The sequence below is a fragment of the Ammodytes marinus genome (genome assembly GCF_949987685.1).
Source record: "Ammodytes marinus genome assembly, chromosome: 9".
NCBI classification, from domain to species: Eukaryota; Metazoa; Chordata; class Actinopteri; order Uranoscopiformes; family Ammodytidae; genus Ammodytes; species Ammodytes marinus.
Genome location: NC_137213.1, coordinates 24,234,181 through 24,239,559, shown reverse-complemented (window position 1 = coordinate 24,239,559; position 5,379 = coordinate 24,234,181).

The window sequence follows — 5,379 nt, the reverse complement described above, 5'->3', positions numbered from 1 at the left end:
AGAAAATTAGAGCTTCTAGAGCTTTTTTTTTTTTTTTTTTTTTACTTCAGCTGTCCATTTCCATTCTAAACCTCGACAGACTGAATGCAGTAGACAGATTGCTGTTATGCAAATGCACGGGGAGGAGTGGCACTTTAATGAAGCCTGCTGCAGAATTGTTAGGAAGGGACACTGATTACAGGCGACACAGCAGGGATGTGACTCTGCTGCCATCTGATGGGCAAACTTGGACTTGTACTTCCATTCCCAAATTTGGTTATAAAGTACAACTATTGGTAATTAGTTATACTTATGATTAATGTAAATTGAATGGAGCTCCAGCTGGGTTTAAGGGTGGTTAGGAATACCTAAGTCACACAAGGTTATTGAAAATGTTCTTTACACTAACCCCTCCCATATCTCTAACACACCACACACATAATGCAATTCCAGAGGGAGTCACTGCGCAGGGTCAGCCATAGAATGGTGTCCCTGGATTTGGATGGGAAGATTTTGCCTTGGAATTATAATATGATTCATTCAAACATACGTTTCCCTTTACTTTAAGTACAAGCATTCTTAAATGTAATTCTTAGAAAATGGCGCATAAATAATCAATAGATCAATAGATAGATCTCTAAATAAATAGATAAATACCCAACATTAAAAATAAAACTCCAACATGAATCAACAGTGCTCTTAAGTCAGTGACCTAGGTCACATGCTTGCTGGTTTGTCAGCAGCCTCTAGGGGCTCACACAAGATTGAACATTGAAACTACAGTTATATTTATGACAAAGCCCTTTGTCATCACCGCTGGGAGAGTATTTCTGACACCCAGGGACCACGTCTGGCGTGAGAAACAACACGGCCTGTGGCATCTCTAAAGCTGAGTGGGGTCAGGTGAGGCCCGTGTTTGACTTTTACTGACTTCAATACCCAGAAATCATCTATGAAGATATTGAATTAACAGCACAAAGCGGTCTCGTGCTTTTTCAGCCCCAGCCACTCTTTGATGCTTTAGGACCAAAAGATAGCTAAAGGACGACCAGTTTTTAATTAGCTTTATATTTTGATGTGTCACCCGCTGAGTATTGAGGTGTGTGCACCAGGGTGGCATTTGGGGAAAATTGGGCATACCTGTCTTATCTCACTCAGTAGTGAAAAGAACAGGTCGTCTTTTCTTGCATCAACACTGTTATGAGGGATGTTGAAATGTCAGGTGCATCTATGACTTTTGGTTTATTCCCAGTGTGTCATTGGCTCACAGAGGTCAGTCATCAGAAATTTATTTTTTTGGCAGAAAAAGCCCACAGTGGTCTTGGTCAGGCACGCAGCCAAGCAGGCTTTTTTTCCTCGAAGGGTAGAACAGAGTTCCACTCTCTGCTGATAAAAGCCGGATATGACAAAGTTTTATCTTTTCTGTAGAAATGATTACTGACCATGTGACAAATGTTGTGTCTCATCCAGTGTTGCGTAGTAGCCTTCCCCTGGAGAGCACAAAATTCCCACACACGACCAACAACCCTCTGCTGTTGTTTTTCTTTCTCACAAGCAGCCAAACTTTCCCTCTACTTTCCTCCTCCCCGTCCCCTCTGTTCACTAACGAGCTCAGAGCTGGACCATCAGTCTTCCTGGGCCCACTCTCTCTCTCTCTCTCTCTCCCTCCCTCCCTCCCTCCCTCTCCCCCTGGCTGTCGGTGCCTCATCCAGACAAGTGGATCTGGATCATCGTCCCTCAGGAGATTTAAGTCTTCTCCTCTTCCTACCCTGTCTCTCTCAATCAGTGTGTGTGTGTGTGTGTGTGTGTGTGTGTGTGTGTGTGTGTGTGTGTGTGTGTGTGTGTGTGTGTGTGTGTGTGTGTATATGCTGTGCTTGTCTGTCTGTCCTCAGTCTAACAAAAGGTGGAGAGGACGTCCTGTGGCTAAAAGGTCCCACCAATCTGACAACACCTGAAGTTGTGTACCTTCCTCCTTGATCCATATTAATCACATATGTTTACAAATATACATGTAATAAATTTGTCAGGAAAACATGTTTAGACCAGGATATTTTTGGGGGGTATTTTCTAAAAGCTTCATCTACGTCTGTCCATGCTCAGTGAGGCATCCCTCTCCCTCTGTTGCTCTTCCTTTGGGTTTTCCACTTTTGCCTGTTAAAGGGCTTTTGGGGGGATTTTGTTCTGAATCCGAATCGAGGGCCTAAGGACAGACATTGTCATATACTGTGCAGATTGTAAACTCCCCCCAGACCATTAGTCGGATTACCAGGGGATTCTCTGAGCCTGGAATGTGGCAACATGGAAAGTTTGTTGATCATCACTGTCACATTACTCTCAATTAAACGACGAAAAGCAGCCAAACAGCAATACTGTCCGGATCTAGAACCTTGAATACACAAGACAAACAACATTTATATCTGCCCTAAAATCTGCACTATATAAACAACTATTAAATTATGTTTAGCCTCACAATCGGTATGTTGTAAAAATCAACAACAAAATCAATGTTTAATGACTGAAATATATCTCCATTTAGAGTATAGGTATATATACAGCATATATTTAACTTTATTTAAGTTGAAGCAATTACATTGTCTAAATATGACACAAAGCATGAAATGAACAAATTGAAAAACAATGGACAATATCGGAAAAAAAATGTCCATTGAGTTTTTGTACAACCAGATGTCATGTGTTTGTGAGCTTTTTGAAACAGCTAAAAAAAAAATTGAATGGTGGAACCTCTTCCTGGGACTCCCTGCTAACCCTCCCTTGCTTGAATTCAGAGATGAGAGAAATATTATTTTCTATGAACTTCAGTCTGGACAGAAAAGCTGGGCAGAAGCTGCATGTGCATAGTTAAACAGAGTGAATTTAGCCGATCTGTACAATTGCTGTTGTGCTAAATTTGGTCTCATCAGCAGTATCACCCTGGATGTATGACTTCATTAAATTATTGTCATCTCAAAATGATACTCATATACAATGGAATTGCATACAATCTAATTGACAGCATTTCATATTTCCTTATTGTTGTTCTTGTTTTTTATCATTACAAAATCATCTGACTTTTGAGGGGTACTTATTTAGTAATTCTGCTCAGATTAAAGCTTAACTCAATTCAAAAGACTATTTATTCAAACCTCAACAATAAATAGGCATAAGACGGATTTGCTTGCTGCCAATTTCCTAAAAGATAAAAGGGCAGAGGGTGTCATATTGTGAACGTACTGTGAAACCCACTGAGGCAAATGGCGAATATTGGGCTATATAAATTAAACTAATTTGATTTGATTGAAGAAAATCACCCCAATGGGGTGGGGATTTTTGGAGCATATAGAGTATGTAAATATTTCAATAACATTTCACAACCCACAATGTGCTTAATTAAAAAGCTGAGAAGACCATTAAAGGATTAAATCACTGGTTATACCACTGCATGTGACACTAATAACACTTTATAGAACAGGCCCATGTAGCAGTAACTTCTTAGCTTGCAGTCATTTCTTTGTTCCCTAGAATCCATCTTTTTCCTATTGTTTTAGTCAGTGTGCACGTTGTCAGGTGTCTTGTTGTTTTTTTGGTAGTTTTTTCTGTCACTGCAGCATTAGACAGTCAGCTGTGCCTGTGCCGTGTCTCTTTAAAAGAAACCAGCAGAGTGCAGGTTGCTACGTGGGTGGATGTTTCAAGCTGGCATTCAGTGGCCTTGAGAGGTTTTCTAAGCATTTAAACTTGTTATTATACAGTAAGTGCTAGGGCTTCCTACACTTCCGATCCAAGATGACGTGCTGTGAAACTGCCATTACGCTCACTAAGTACGCAACTCTCTACACCACCTCCAGTCTTAATGTGAAACACCTTGTCTAGTTTTCAACCATTTGGAATGGTTTTCTCCACGAGCATTGTACAGCCACGGAAGGATTACATTAGGTTAAACCTTCCGACACGAGTGGGAGGAATTCAGAGACAATCCCAAAAGATGGAAGAGAACCAGGTGCATACATCATATTCATTACTTGCATAAGGCTGTGTAAATCGAGGCTCTGTGATAATTAAAAGAGAATATATATCGCATGCCCTTTATCAATCCTTTTCACTGTCATCCTGAAAACACGCCGCTGGCTGATCCCCCTCCGCTCCCGCACTGCACAATATCTCAGATACAATGGGTGGGGATGTGACAGAAAGGCCGAGTGGAGAAACGGAAAGGTCATACTGTAATATCAGTAATGCTTTGTCTCTGCTTCGTCAGCTCAAGAAAATGTGTGCAGGTGGAGAATTTAACCGTCTTGAAGCGCTGGTTGGCAAGTGCCGAGCATGTTCATGTTCCACAAAACTGTGGTTGTACAAGTCAGTGTGTTTTGACATCATCAGCTGGGAAAGTTATCCATGAGTCATTGTTGGAATCAACCAGCAATTAACTATCACTTTAAGGCAAATAGGAAGGCACATTTTAATTAAATTCTCTCTTAAATAAAACATCTCAAGCACCTAATTCTGCTGTTTAATCACTTGTCACCTTAAATGGGTGGATGCTTTCTGACTATCTTATTTCTTTTGTGGTTCATAAGTGCAAAATGGGAGTTGTATTGCCATCCTATAAATACAAGATGTAAGGAAAGGGTTGTTTTAATTGTAAGTTATTTTCATTATGCCTCATGAGTTCCTGTCGAAGGGTTTGCGTCCCTAATCATGCTAACATGATGCCAATTACAATGCTGGGATGGTGTTTAGCTGGTGTAATGTTTACCCCAAGAGTTCATTCACAATCTCATTTTAGCACGTTAACATTTGCTAATTAGCAGTAAACACAAAGTAAATGTAAGGGTTTATGATGATGGGGATGTGATATGTTTGGACTTTTACTTTACATTTATTGGAATCTTTTACTGATTTTTTTGGACAAAGCACCTTATTGTTATACATGTGCACCATAAAATTAAGTTTGTCAATTGAATAAATGCACCTTAAAATGCACACAGAGGTGATTGAGAAGAAGCTCCGGAAGCTGCTTTCCTTGTTTTGGTATATTGTCATATTGTCCATTTTAATATTCTCAACATTCCTATCCCTATGATCCTTTTAGTTAGCTGTAAAGCTAATTAGATAGGACTACCCTCCAGCAGTTTTCCAAGTCAATGCTGCATAGCAATGAGAAGTATCCTATACTCACCCTTTAAGCTCTTGTCTCTGCTACCAGCAACGCTCAGAGCTCAGCTTTGTGAAGGAGCTGAAAAAACAATCATCCTGCAAATTAATTCTCTCTGAACTTCTCCAGGATTCCCTGAAGGCCGGTAGCATGCTGCTGTAGATGCAGTCTGACTGGAAGGGTCCAACATACACAATCCAATCCCACTTCTGTTCTTATTTCATGAGAAGTATGTTATTTCATGTGCAATG